General features: G+C 40.1%; 1 protein-coding gene across 12 annotated transcripts in view; it reads left to right on the forward strand.

Annotated features, from left to right (window-relative positions):
* The window catches only part of APBB2 (amyloid beta precursor protein binding family B member 2), a 398,629-nt gene that overhangs the window by 62,370 nt on the left and 321,625 nt on the right, over positions 1 to 14,634 (forward strand). Inside the window, exon 1 of one of the 12 annotated variants that reach the window (XM_077279852.1) lies at positions 3,927 to 3,945. The exons of the other annotated variants lie outside the window; for them this stretch is intronic. The gene's annotated coding sequence lies outside the window, so the exon portion shown is untranslated. Of the gene's footprint in view, positions 1 to 3,926; positions 3,946 to 14,634 lie in introns of those variants that run through there. 12 annotated transcript variants of the gene reach the window in all.

Genomic DNA, 14,634 nt, shown 5'->3' on the forward strand with positions numbered 1-14,634 from the left:
GTGATAACATTATCTCCCCTGTAGCCAGGGCCGCTGCAGTTATGCTTTCAATATACTATTTTATTTCTGGAAATAGACTCTGTTATCTTGTGTACGGCTTATATACTGCTCACAGCTCTATTTATTACTTTCGTTGGAAGAAAACCTGTGTTCTGTTAAGCTAGTATTGTTTCTTCTGTTTGTGCCATGTAATATAGGTTATAGGTAGATCCTAAAAGAAGCCAAAAATACAAAGAAATAAATCAGAACCAGTTCCTAGAAGCAAAATATACAGCTCTGGCAAAAATTAAGAGACCACCACATGAAAACCCTGTCATGGGACCATTTCTCCTTTTCAGAAAAAAATACAAAATTTATTGCTTGGAAATTTGGAGACGTTGTCAGTAGTTTACAGAATAAAAGAACAATTTACATTTTACTCAAAAATATACCTATAAAGAGAAAAATCAGACAAACTGAACATTTTGCAGTGGTCTCTTAATTTTTGCTAGAGCTGTATAAATGGATAACTTATAATCAGGTCCTAAAATATGCAATAATCTAATAGCTGTAGCAGGGTCTGTGCAGACTATACACCTGGTATTCCTCTGCGATTGACCTTGGTAGGCAACGTCTGAACTACTTCGATCAATGGAGGCTTTTCTAGTAAACTTATGTTCTTATAATAATAGTAAGGAAACCATCATAAATTCTCCAAGAGACTATGTTCACATGTTGCGTTTTTGCAGTGTTTTGGAACCAAACCCTAAAATATGCAGCAGCATTCTGCGAGCACTGAGATACAGTACATGTGAATGTTGAATTTATGAATTGCTTTTGATTGCATTCATTTATCACATTTCGTTTTTATTTTTCAGCTGTTTTATTTAAAAGGAATCTGTCAAAAGGATAAACCCTCCTACGTCTATATGATTATGCAGGTCATAGAGAGTCCAATAGAATGATACCTTGATATCTGCACTCTAATGCCTTATTCCAGACAAATCCACATTTTTCTTATATGCAAATGAGCTGTTAAGATCTATGGGCCGGACACTGATCTTCCTGAGAATCTGCCCATAACGCTTATATTAAGTGAAACGTTACCAGTGTGAGACATATAATGGCTGTGTCTGCTCGCCTGATCTCTCGGTAGAGCTGTGTGTGATTACAACAACTAACACAGAATAGCAGAGCTGGGCAATGTCTCATTACAAACACACAGCTGCTGCTCTCCTCTCCTAGTGCTGTCAGCTCTGATGTAGAGCTGTGCCTGACTACAATTAATATTTCTTTAGCTTCCATCTCACAAGCAACCAGTGTTGGTGGAGAGGTTGTACAGCTGAGCTTATTTCACATTGAGGTCATTTTTGACACATGGTAAGGTTTTATTGCTAGAGGTTAGGACCGTCCCAACTGGGTACACCTTGGCGTTGGTGGGATGGCTTTTCCTTTTTTTTTAAATAAAAAACAGAGTTTACTAAATACCCTGTGTTATGCTTTTTTACTTGCTTATAGCCAGGTATATTTTCATTTTATTTCTATTTTAGATTTTGAGAGTTGTGAGAGAAGAGCTGCAGCTACTGATGTGTTTGTAATGAGACAAAGTTCAGCTCTGCTGTACTGTCTTAGTTGTAATTAGGCACAGCTCTGCAGTGAGATCAGTGGAGCAGACAATCAATCATTACAGGCCCCACACTGGTAGCTCCCCTTTCATTTAAAATAAGCTACTATACAAAAACATGTAAAAGTTTGGGCACCTCTGGTCAAAATTACTGTTATTGTGAACGGTTAAGCAAGTTGAAGATGAAATGATCTCTAAAAAGCCTCAAGTTAAAGATGATACATTTCCTTTGTATTTTAGGCAAAAAAAATATTTTCAACTTTTACATTTGAAAAATTACAAAAAGGAAAATGGGCTAATGAAAAAGTTTGCGCACCATTTATGGTTAGTATCTAGTAGCACCCCCTTTTTGTAAGTATCACAGCTTTTAAATGCTTTTTGTAGCCAGCCAAGAGTCTTTCAGTTCTTGTTCGAGGGATTTTCATCCATTTTTTCTTGGAAAATTCTTCCAGTATTGTGAGATTCCTGGGTCGTCTTCCATGCTCTGCTATTTTGAGGTCAAGCAAGATTTTCAATGATTTTCAGATCAGGGGACTGTGAGGGCCATTGTAAAACCTTCAGCTTGCGCCTTTCGAGGTAGTCTATTGCAAATTTTTACTTGTGTTTAGGATCATTATCCATAATTTAGAAGCCATTCTCTTTTCCAGAAATTCTTTTTCTCCACACATATCTATTATCATTGTGGGCAATGAGTTATTTTTTCACCTCATCGATCCACGGAACTTGTTTCCAAATGCATCAGGCTTGTTTAGATGTTCTTTTGCATAATTATGACACTGAATTTTATGGTGAGGACACAGGTGAAGCTTTCTTCTGATGACTCTTCCATGAAGGCCTTATTTGTGCAGGTGTCTCTGAACAGTAGAACAATGTACCACAACTCCAGAGTCTGTTAAAACTTTCTGAAGGTCTTTTGCGGTCAAGCGGTGGTTCTAATTTGCCTCTCTAGCAATCCTGCCAGCAGCTCTTTCTGAAATTTTGCTTGGTCTTCCAGACCTTATCGTGACCTCCACTTTTCCTCCTGTTAACTGCCATTTCTTAATTACATTTCCAACTGAGGAAAGGGATACTTGAAAATGCTTTGCGATTTTCTTATAGCCTTCTCCTGCTTTGTGGGCCTTCACGGTTTTCATTTTCAGAGTGCTAGGCAGCTGCTTAGAAGAACTCATGACTGTTGTTTTCTGGCACAGTTTAGAGGAGGCTGGATTTTTATAAAGCTAGGAAATTTGCATCGCCTTGCTTTTCTTAACGATGATAATGAATAATCCATAACCCTAACAGGCTAATTAAGGTCTGAAACCTTGGTCAAAGTTATCGGAGCACACAAATCTCCAAGGGTGCCCAAGCCTTTGTATTGGTCCATTTTCCATTTTGTAAATTTTTAAGATGCAAAAAATTACAATATATTTTTTGTTGCCTTAAATACAAAGGAAATGTGTCATCTTTAACTTTAGACCTTTTAGAGATAATTTAATTTGAAACTTGCTCTACTGTTCACAATAACAGTAATTTTGACCAGGGGTGCACAAACTTTTACATGCCACTGTACATGTTAAAAAAAGGGAGGATTTATCTGGAATAACTTATTCAATAGCAGATACCATGGTATCATTTTAGTCAATTTCTTTGCCCCGCATGCCATTATAGACAATTTAGGAGGATTAATTCTACTGACATTACTTTTAAGTTTTGAGTATAAAAAAATTAGGTGTGAATCAGACCCTAACAGGAATGATGTGTAGAACTAAAAGGGGTTAAGTGGGTGAAATGCTGTCTTGAGAAGAGGCTCGATTCTATGGACAAAACAAAAGCTGCCATACAGTAGGAGGCAGCTCAGTGGTCTGCACTGGCTCTGGACGTGATGGTGTCACGTCTTCCCTTGTTGTTACTGGACTGCTGGGGCCTGTGATTGGTACATTGATCAGGTAACTAAAACATGATGATGCGCAGCTCTAGTCATCTGGTGGCCAACCAAGTGATGTGTGAAATGGCAGAAATGGTTAAAAGCAGCTCGATGTAGGTATTCTTCAAACTTGGAAATAGTGGCGCAGATGTATGCAGTTTTATGGATGACGCGTTTCAGAGCTGCACAATCACAAGCTTGTTTTTTTTGTCTCGACCAAGGAGATGGTGCGGCTCTGAAACGCGATGATCATTAAAACTGCATGTGTTTATGCCACTATTTCCACATTTGAAGGTTTATCTAGATCCAGTAGCACAGCTTTTTAACCATGCACACTTCCTATCATTTCATGTATCTGCTGGGGATCATCCTCCATCACAGGGAGCAGCAGCTGCTGGGATTTACAGGCTTTCAATGGTGTTGTGGTTGTCACATCCAGGTGAGCACATTCTCGTCTCTATTTCTTCCCTACCAGCAGTGTGAAGGTAGTGTGATGGGCATTGTATAGAATCTGTAGCAGAATATCCATCTTCAGCACATTAATCCTGACAATTTTTTTTGCTTTAAGAATCTACATTTCTTAAAGGGAACCTGTCACCCCCAAAATTGATGGTGAGGTAAGCTCACTGTCATCGGGGGCTTATCTACAGCATTACAGAATGCTGTAGATAAGCCCCTGATGACGGTGGGCTTACCTCTTCATCGATTTTGGGGGTGGCAGGTTCCCTTTTAAAGTTAAGAGGAGTGTAGTAAAGTTTGATCAGAATAGCGATTGTGGATCTGCCGGAATGTGAACTCCAAAGGTCGGCATTGTTAGCTCACATTTAGATCAAAATGTGTGAACTCACCTGCCATGACAAGGCGACCTTAACCCTCAGATGGGTTGTTACTCTAGTAGCTCACCTTTTATTTGCTTTGGCATTGCAGCCATTGGAGGTTGCATGTTGCAGATTTTGGGGCCACCATCTTGGTTTTGCACTCACCCATGTGTCTGAGGCCATTTTTAATTAGAGCAGATTAGAACTGGATCCTACCTCTGTCAAGAAGAACCTCTTATTTATATATTAAAGCAGTAATGCAATTGCAAATAATCCTTGTTTGCTTATATCCGAATATTTGCAGTGTTATTGCACCCTTAGTGTTAGCTTTTGGATTGCAGTTATAGCTGCTCTGCAGTGTCACATTTATAGCTATTTGTAAGATAGTGCTGACTAAGGCTACTTTCACACATCGGGTTTTTGCTGTCAGGCTAAATCTGGTGAATTTTGGAAAAAACGAGTCTTGCAAAAGTTGCCGCCGCATTCGTTTTTTTCTCATAGACTTGTATTAGCGTCGGATGGCCTCACATTTCATCCGTTTTTTGCCGGATCCGTCGAAAATCCGTTTTCCAGCGGCCGGAGAAAACAGACATAGGAATGTTTTTTCTGTCTGTCGAAAAAAACAGACCGCGACGGATGCGGCGAAAAACGGGTGAAACGTGAGGTCAAATCATGGAATCCGGCAACAATTTCCATTTTTTTAAACAAATCGTGCATTTTACATTCTGTAGCGCTCTCTCTCTCTCTCTCTCTCTCCCCCAGAGAGAGCCAGCAGATCCACAAACTCGGATCCGGTGAAAAAACGGATCCGACGCATCAGTTTTTCACAATTTACGATGGATCTGTTTTTTTCAAAATTCACCAGATTTAGCCTGATGGCAAAAACCTGATGTGTGAAAGTAGCCTAACTTGAATTGTACATTTCGAGGCTTTTGTATTGGGTTTTACTCGATGTTTGCATGCGTCTTAGTTTTTGCAGAGAGCTGTTGCATCTTTAATATTTAATAGCCTTTTCATGGACCTTTACAAAACTGCTAAAGTCTTTACATATTAAAGTAAGTAGTCAAGTAATGTACAAAGGTGGAATTATGTTTAAAAATGAAGCTCAAATTTGGAACCACAATAAAACTAGATAGTATACCCCAATGTTAAGTACAAGAGTGATCTAATAATAACCTGCAGGGCTGTCCTAAAACTTAAGCCCCCCTTTAGGTGGCTGTTTGGCCGATGGTTCAGCTGGGAGCTATCTCGTCTAACTCTCTCATACACAGGGGAGCTCGCTCTGCCAAACGCTCCTCGGTTTTAGACCCAAACTTTTTTATTTTCAAATTGGTAACAGGAGAAAATGGACCACAAAATTTGTTGTTGTGCAATTTCTCCTGAGTATGCCGATACCTTACTTGTGGGGGAAATCTACAGTTTGGGTGCCACAAACCTATACGGTTAAGTGCAGAGGATGACACAACATACACCAAACAACAGGATTAATGGGGGGGGGGGGAGAAGGCCCTCACCATAAGGAACAAGGGATTGGACACCTCCTGAACTCCAACCGGTGCCTGTCCCTAAACTTCCCTAACGCCCTAAGCGGATCCTCCCCCCGCCATCTCATGCCTAAACCCTGTTTGTCTCCTCACTATTCCCTGGCTAGTGCACTGGCCGGCAAGGACTCTAGCCTCATCACTGTAGATGGTGAACAACACAGGGAGATGGACAACAAGAAGACAGACAGTAAATGGAAACTTAACTTGACAATTGTCTCTGCTGCAAAGCACCGCAGTGCAGAGCAGAGGAAAGGCACCAGGACCACGAACTCCAAGAGCACAGCAGAAGCACCATTGCAACCAGAGAGCTCCTTGCTCCAGGCTTGGTCAACACAGATTGCTCTGTCATCGACAGTCAGCTGATGAGTCATGAGACTTTTTAAAGGATGGTGGAAGTGGTCACCACCCACATCAGCTGACTAGCAATCAAAGTAGCTGCCAGCAAGGAAACTGACATTTAACTCCTGCTGGCCTGAAAGAAAAAAGCTACATTTAAATTATAGCGGAGCCAGAGCTGCCACGAATCAAAAATGACTCGTGACATTGGGCACGTGGCAGGGCTCGGAAGGGAAGGAGTACCATTTGACTTTTTGAATGTAAAATTTGCTGGAATAATTTGCGGACGTTATGTTGCATTTACAGAGCCACTGATGTGGAAGTGTCACATGTGGAAAACCCCCACATGTGACACCATTTTGGAAACCACACGCCTCAAGGATGTTATCCAGAGGTATAGTGAGCATTTGAACACACAGGTACGACACAGAATTTGATAAAATGAGGTTGTCATATCGAGTATGTCGTCGTTAGTGTTGAGCGCAAGTGCTCGCTACTCCAGTTTGCATCGGGTGCTCAGGTATGACAAAAGACAGAACTTGTACAGAGCAATGTTGTTTTGACATTGCTGTGTGTTATGTTCATTTTATGGGGCAATTTTTGTGTGCATTACGCTGAATTGCAATTTTAGTACCCACTTTACCATCTGCTACTATCAAATTTAAAGAGAAAGAGGAATTCAGCACATCCGTCCAATATATAAAAAATATTCAAGTTTATTTTCAATCCATTAAACCGCGAACGTCCAGAGTAACATTAAAAAGCTAACGCATTTCTGGCAAACCTGCCCTTAATCATAGCATGCTATAAAAATGAAGATTAATATTTTTAATATATTATCAGACGGATGTGCTGCATTCCTCTTCCTCTCTTATTGCTGTACACACCAGCGGAGCACAGCACCCACCGGTAAATATTCCTTTCAGCTGATTTCAATACCAGCTCTTCATTTTCTTCCATCAAATTTAAAGGTATCCTTTCACTAGAATTATGCTAGAGGGGTCAGGAACCTTGGCCCTCCAGCTGTGGGAGAACTACAATTCCCAGCATGCCTCAACTGCTGCAAGTTGCTAGGGCATGCTGGGAGTTGTAGTTTTATAACAGCTGGAGAGCCGAGGTTCCCCACCCCAAAAAAATTTTTAATTTACTGTCTGGCTGTGTGTTTGCTGCCAGGTAAGTAGTACTCTGAAACACAGATGCAATTCAGAGAAAATTCCAGGAGTGGAGCTCTAAGAAGCTAGCTTTTCAAACTTGCACTTGTGCAGCCAGGCTCTGATTCATGCTGCCCTTTGTTCAAGCAGCATGTATCTAATGACAAGTTACTTTTAATGGGGCAGAGGGACAATTTTTCATCTGTATGGTGTTTAAAACATTGATAGCAACAAGGGTAGATGGAATGAAGGACTTATTACTGAGTGTACTCCAACTCAATACAAGGAAGACAACGATATTGACTTCTGCCAAGTACGACCGGGACACATTTTGAGTTGGAAGGCAACAAACTGGAAGTTGTAAAGGACTTCAACCTACTCAGATCCATGATCACTCAAGATGCAGCGATGACACCAGAAGTCAATAAGAGAATGGCTATGGGAAAATCAACAATGAAGTCACTGGACAAGACCTTCAAATCAAGGAACATTTCACTGGTGACGAAGACACGGATCCTACATAGTCTGGTCTTTTCTCTAATAAACTTAAAAACAAAGCTGCAAAAAGAGGAATAAAAATTCTCCAAAATTCAAGAATAAATAACGCTAAAGAGGAGCATCAGTGTTTACCTGCCCGGGTGTCAGAACTAATGCATTCTCGGGATGCAGGAAGCCCATGTAGCAAAGATGGTAGCAACACAGGTGCAAAATACTGATGAGGCAACCAATCACAACCTACCGATTCATGGAGTGGGTGGCTGCTTAGTGTTAAATTGCACAAAAGCGACTTGTATAGGGCGCTGTTCACACACAGGTAATGCACAGTGTCTGGCTTACAATCTATTATTGACGCCTATTGACTACTATTAGATTAGGTGGGCTGCCCTGCACTATTTCAGTGCATCCCATGAGAACAGATTCCCTAGCTTACAAGGTCAAAAGTGCTGGACCTGACTGTGCCCTGAAAATGAAGTGCAAACAATATATATACATAATATATGAGGTATTGGTCGATATTTTGGCCAAGATCTGCAAGCTTGCAACCCATGTATTTTTATTTATTTTTTTGTTGCTTTGCTTTTAAGTTTGGTGTTAGGACTCGCAAGTGTGAGGACCCTTGACGCCGGTTGCGAGGTTGCATATCTTGGCTAAAATATCGACCAAAACCTCATATATCAATATATTTATTTTTGCACTTCATTGTTCAGGGTGCAGCCAAGCCCAGCATTTTTACTACAAAAAAAGTGAATTTTTCATGGTCAAGCAAGTGCTAAACTTACAATATTTGCTAATACAGATATATTTTCTAATACAGTCTTTTAAGCAAAGTTGCTAATTCACACTTCACATTTTTTGTGATGTATTTTGAGCATATTGTTTGCTACAGCATTGGTATTTTCATAGGTTTTGTGTAGAATAACTTTCGGAATAATGGCTGAAACCCTAGGGATATTTGTTTTGTTTTTCCAAAAGGCAGCGATTGGAATTTTTGACCACTAAGAAAAGGTGAGTTAAAATGGACTTTTGAGTGAGGTTAACAGTTTTCATATCAAGTGGGGAGTAATAGTTATATCTTTATTTAGTAATTGATTATCCAAAGAGTACACCTCCTTCCATAACTTCCTTCTTTTAAGTCATTTCCAGAATATATGTAATATGTCGCTGTTCTTACCACAGTTCCTCCAGCATTGTGGGGGAAAAATTGGAATTGCTTTAGCTAGTCTTACTGGGGAAAAGTACCATTTAGTAAGCCATTTATAATATGACTCATGAAGACACCTACAAATATTGGAAGAATAGGTTACTTCCAAGCTTTTCTGCCATTGTTTCCCGGAGTAAATTAAACAAGATTTTATTCTCTGGATCTGTGGCTATTTATGACAGCCGTTGATGCTGCATGGGTTATTACAGTTCAGATCTCGGAACAGTAGATTCGTTTTTCTTTCTTGTAAGTAAACAAATGGAAAGGAAAATTAAGCTGCCTCCATCCTCCAAATGAGTAGCCAAGGGGATGGGTAGGCCTCCAGGGATTATGTGCTTCACCATAGGACAGGTATTAATAGTATAGCAGAAGACTAAGAAGCCTCAGTGGCCAGCCTGATCTTGATGATTAGTTCAGATATGGAAAAATCAAATGACTGTACAGTAAAGCCGGGCTAACACAAAATAATCATTCACAACTTGACAATGCTAATTTGCCGTTGACTGGCATCTGTAACCATGGTACCGCTGAAAATGTCATCTTATCCCGCAAAAAATGAGCCGCCATACAGCATCATGATCAAAAAAATAAAAAAGTTATAGTCCTCAGAATAAAGCGATGCCAAAATAATTATTTTTTCTATAAAATAGCTTTTATCGTATAAAAGCGCCAAAACATAAAAAAATATAAATGAGATATCGCTGTAATTGTACTGACCCGAAGAATAAAACTGCTTTATCAATTTTACCAAACGTGGAACGGTATAAACGCCTCCCCCAAAAGAAATTCATGAATAGCTGGTTTTTGGTCATTCTGCCTCACAAAAATCGGAATAAAAAGCGATCAAAAGCTGTCACGTGTCCGAAAATGTTACCAAGAAAAACGTCAACTCGTCCTGCAAAAAACAAGACCTCACATGACTCTGTGGACTAAAATATGGAAAAATTATAGGTCTCAAAATGTGGAGACGCAAAAACTTTTTTGCTATAAAAAGCGTCTTTTAGTGTGTGACAGCTGCCAATCATAAAAATCTGCTATAAAAAATGCTATAAAAGTAAATCAAACCCCCCTTCATCAAATTTATTTATTTCCATTTTCCCATTAGGGCTAGGGTTAGGGTTGGGGCTAGGGTTGGAGCTAAAGTTAGGGTTAGGGTTGGGGCTAAAGTTAGGGTTAGGATTTGGATTACATTTACGGTTGGGATTAGGGTTGGGATTAGAGTTAGGGGTGTGTCAGGGTTACCATTGAGATTAGGGTTAGGAGTGTGTTTGGATTAGGGTTTCAGATAGAATTGGGGAGTTTCCACTGTTCAGGCACATCAGGGGCTCTCCAAACGCGACATGGCGTCCGATCTCAATTCCAGCCAATTCTGCGTTAAAAAAGTAAAACAGTGCTCCTTCCCTTCCGAGCTCTCCCGTGCGCCCAACAGGGGTTTACCCCAACATATGGGGTATCAGCATACTCGGGACAAATTGGACAACAGCTTTTGGGGTCCAATTTATCTTGTTATCCTTGGGAAAATAAAAATTTGGGGGGCTAAAAATCATTTTTGTGGGAAAAAAAAGATTTTTTATTTTCAAGGCTCTGCGTTGTAAACTGTAGTGAAACACTTGAGGGTTCAAAGTTCTCACAACACATCTAGATAAGTTCCTTGGGAGGTCTAGTTTCCAATATGGGGTCAATTGTGGGGGGTTTCTACTGTTTGGGCACATCAGAGGCTCTGCAAATGCGACGTGACGCCTGCAGACCAATCCATCAAAGTCTGCATTCCAAATGGCGCTCCTTCCCTTCTGAGCTCTGCCATGCGCCCAAACAGTGGTTCCCCCCCATACGGGGTATCAGCGTACTCAGGACAAATTGGACAACAACTTCTGGGGTCCAATTTCTCCTGTTACCCTTGTGAAAATACAAAACTGGGGGCTAAAATATCAATTTTGTGAAAAAAAAAAAAATTATTTTCACGGCTCTGCGTTATAAACTGTAGTGAAACACTTGGGGGTTCAAAGCTCTCAAAACACATCTAGATAAGTTCCTTAGGGGGTCTACTTTCCAAAATAGTGTCACTTGTGGAGGTTTTAATGTTTAGGCACATCAGGGGCTCTCCAAACACGACATGGTGTCCCATCTCAATTCCAGGCAATTTTGCATTGAAAAGTCAAATGACGCTCCTTCTCTTCCGAGCTCTGCCATGCGCCCAAACAGTGGTTTACCCCCACATATGGGGTATCAGTGTACTCAGACAAATTTTACAACAACTTTTGGGGTCCATTTTCTCCTGTTACCCTTGGTAAAATAAAACAAATTGGAGCTGAAATAAATTTTGTGTGAAAAAAAGTTAAATGTTCATTTTTATTTAAACATTCCAAAAATTCCTGTGAAACACTTGAAGGGTTAATAAACTTCTTGAATGTGGTTTTGAGCATCTTGAGGGTTGCAGTTTTTAGAATGGTGTCACACTTGGGTATTTTCTGTCATATAGACCCCTCAAAATGACTTCAAATGAGATGTGGTCCCTAAAAAAATATGGTGTTGTAAAAATGTGAAATTGCTGGTCAACTTTTAACCCTTATAACTCCCTAACAAAAAAAAAAATTGGTTTCAAAATTGTGCTGATGTAAAGTAGACATGTGGGAAATGTTACTTATTAAGTATTTTGCGTGACATATCTCTGTGATTTAAGGGCATAAAAATTCAAAGTTGGAAAATTGCGAAATTTTCAACATTTTCGCCAAATTTCCATTTTTTTCACAAATAAACGCAGGTAATATCAAAGAAATTTTACCTCTATCATGCAGTACAATATGTCACGAGAAAACAGTGTCAGAATCACCAGGATTCGTTGAAGTGTTCCAGAGTTATAACCTCATAAAGGGACAGTGGTCAGAATTGTAAAAATTGGCCTGGTCATTAACGTGCAAACCACCCTTGGGGGTAAAGGGGTTAATATTTTGCGTAGCCAGCAGTCTATGTACAGAATACGTAGATGAAGCGCTAGCTCTTGTGGGCAACGTTAGAGGAGACCTGAGGAGCAGATGGCACTTGGCACTCTATGCACTGCGTTCTCCTAAAGGTCAAATATATGTCTCCCTAATAGAAGCAGAATGTGTCGCTTCCGGGGAAGGGCTGTTTTTCATTCTGCAGCATTGTTTGGGTATGTATGATGCGCTCCGGCCAGGTTTCAGAGCTGGTGGCTGGAGGTGATGCTCATTTCTCTGTGCCTACAAGCCAAATTCTCCGCATAGCTCTCATTCTCTGTGCAGTTGGGTGTGGAGCCTGTTGCTAGGTAACAAGGTATGCAGTAAAATGACCCATTGGCTGGCAAAAATGACTCCGTATAATAGAGAATCAAAAGCTGATTTTAACCCTGTTCGTATAGAGCAGTGGACGTGTTACACACATAGCACATGTCTGATAGCATTCCCTTATTATTAGATTGGCTGTCGTTAAATGTCGCCCTTCCGTATAGGATATGGAGATATATGATCTCTATAAGAAATGTTTTCACCGTCAATTTGGATGCAGCAGCATCGGAGAAATACGGTGAAGACAATTCTGACATTTTAACCTGGTGTTTTACGCTTGACTAGTTTATGTATTTTTGAACAATTGTGTTATTTATGCTATTATTATTATTATTACCTTTTCTCATCTGGTGTTTATTTTTGGTGGAAAAGAGTAAAGTGAATCTGTAAATACAAATAACTGTTCAAACCAAGCACAGGCGCTCCGTGCACCCTTGGCGTGACCAAACAGTTCAGTGCAGCACCACCTCCTCACCTAATTGTTTTTTTTACCAATTTCCGCCGACCTATTCTTTCATTGACAGCTCTGGCTATGCAGGAGTCTGAGGAGGGCACAGATGGATGGAGAACATGTAGGTGGGAAGGTGCACTGAGCTGTTAGGCCACGATAATTGTGCACCGAGCTCCCATTCTTGGCTTGAAAAGTCATTCTGGGCTGACTGAGATCCTCCATAATATGTACATATGAAAAGCTTTATTATATAGTCTAAAAGCCTGACCCCCATCAATCAGTCACGACTCTTCGAGTCACATGGGCAAGGCTACAGTGACAAGCACAACTTTATGTACAGTATGATTGTACTATTGTGCCTGCGTTCGCTCCCTACAACATGGGGGCATAAGTGGTTGGACCCCAACACTCCACATGATGGAAAATCTGTCCTAAAGATAAGACTTTTCAAATGATTTTTACTGAAGATTATCATAATCCACGTTACTCATTCCTCTAATTCAGTGTTCCCCAACTCCGGTCCTCAAGAGCCTTCAACAGACCATATTTCCATGATTTCCTTAGTATTGCTCAAGTGATGGAATTGGCATTTGGGCAATACTAAGGAAATCCTGAAAACAGGCTCTTGATGACTGGCGTTGGGGACCACTGATCTATTTGAGGAAGAAAAACCAAAGAACCCATAGTTTAGGAAACTGTCTAATATTATTTTAGCACAAACTGCAGCGGAAGCCATAGATTCATCATCTATAAATATCAACATTGAGCATATATAAAAAGGCATTACTCAAAGCTTAAAGGCCCACATACAGATTCTTTAACATACACGTTACAGATCCAACAATGAAATGGTTAGGTATGGATGGAGCTGACATCACTTTGGTCAATCATGGCCATCCCGTGATGCCTGCTGTGTGAACATACTCTAATCTCCTCATTTATTATTATTATTATCAGCCTGTATGTACCTCTTCTTGCTTATTGCAGACGTGTGCGCTCTTTATTTTTTTAACATGCTGGCTTTGAATTTCTTGAAAAGAGCTGTGTTTGTGGCAAAACAAGACTCATTTACTATGTAAGGAGAAAACTCAGCATGCTGCCAAGTACTTCTAAGAATAAGACCCTTCATTTATTAAGTTAATAGGCTGTAACGGCCTTAAAGCTTAGCACTCCTAAATAAATATAAAGCTAAACCCTTGTGAATGTAAGGATTCTCCCTGCACTAATGAGATATAGGACAAACCAAGCTATAGGGCACTTACAGAGTTTGTAGTTTAAGAAGCTTATGTATCCAAGAGGATTAGGACAAATGCTTTGGTGTAGAACATCAAAAGTCATAGTTATAGGAACCATTAAAATAACCATAAATATTCCTATTATAGGGTTACAGTGAATGACTGGTGATAGATGATGTACTATGACGGGAAGAGATTGCTTTATGTCAAAAAAGCTGTGGATCTCTCATGACTGGTTGCTTCATAGGATCATCCACAAGATTTATAAACATTTTCTACTGGGACCTCGCTGGACAGATCTTAAATAGCTATTTTCATGTTCATTAATCGTTGTAAATTACAAATAGATTGTAAAAACAAGCAACTTTGCTCGTCTCCTTTCTCAGGATTAAAGGGATTTTTTATTTTATTTTACTGTATACTGCTCGATGCCTAGAGAACCAGACAGCTTTGCAGTCTATCAGCAGTGGCCGAATATGATCAGTACTAACAAGCTTTTTTCTATGGCGCTTGTAAGCGCTGATCTGAAGTTGGCTGGATTGCTCGAGCTCACTCCTGATCCAACCATCTTCAGTGCTATTGTGTCAAT

The sequence above is a fragment of the Ranitomeya variabilis genome, chromosome 1, assembly GCF_051348905.1.
Source record: "Ranitomeya variabilis isolate aRanVar5 chromosome 1, aRanVar5.hap1, whole genome shotgun sequence".
NCBI lineage: Eukaryota > Metazoa > Chordata > Amphibia > Anura > Dendrobatidae > Ranitomeya > Ranitomeya variabilis.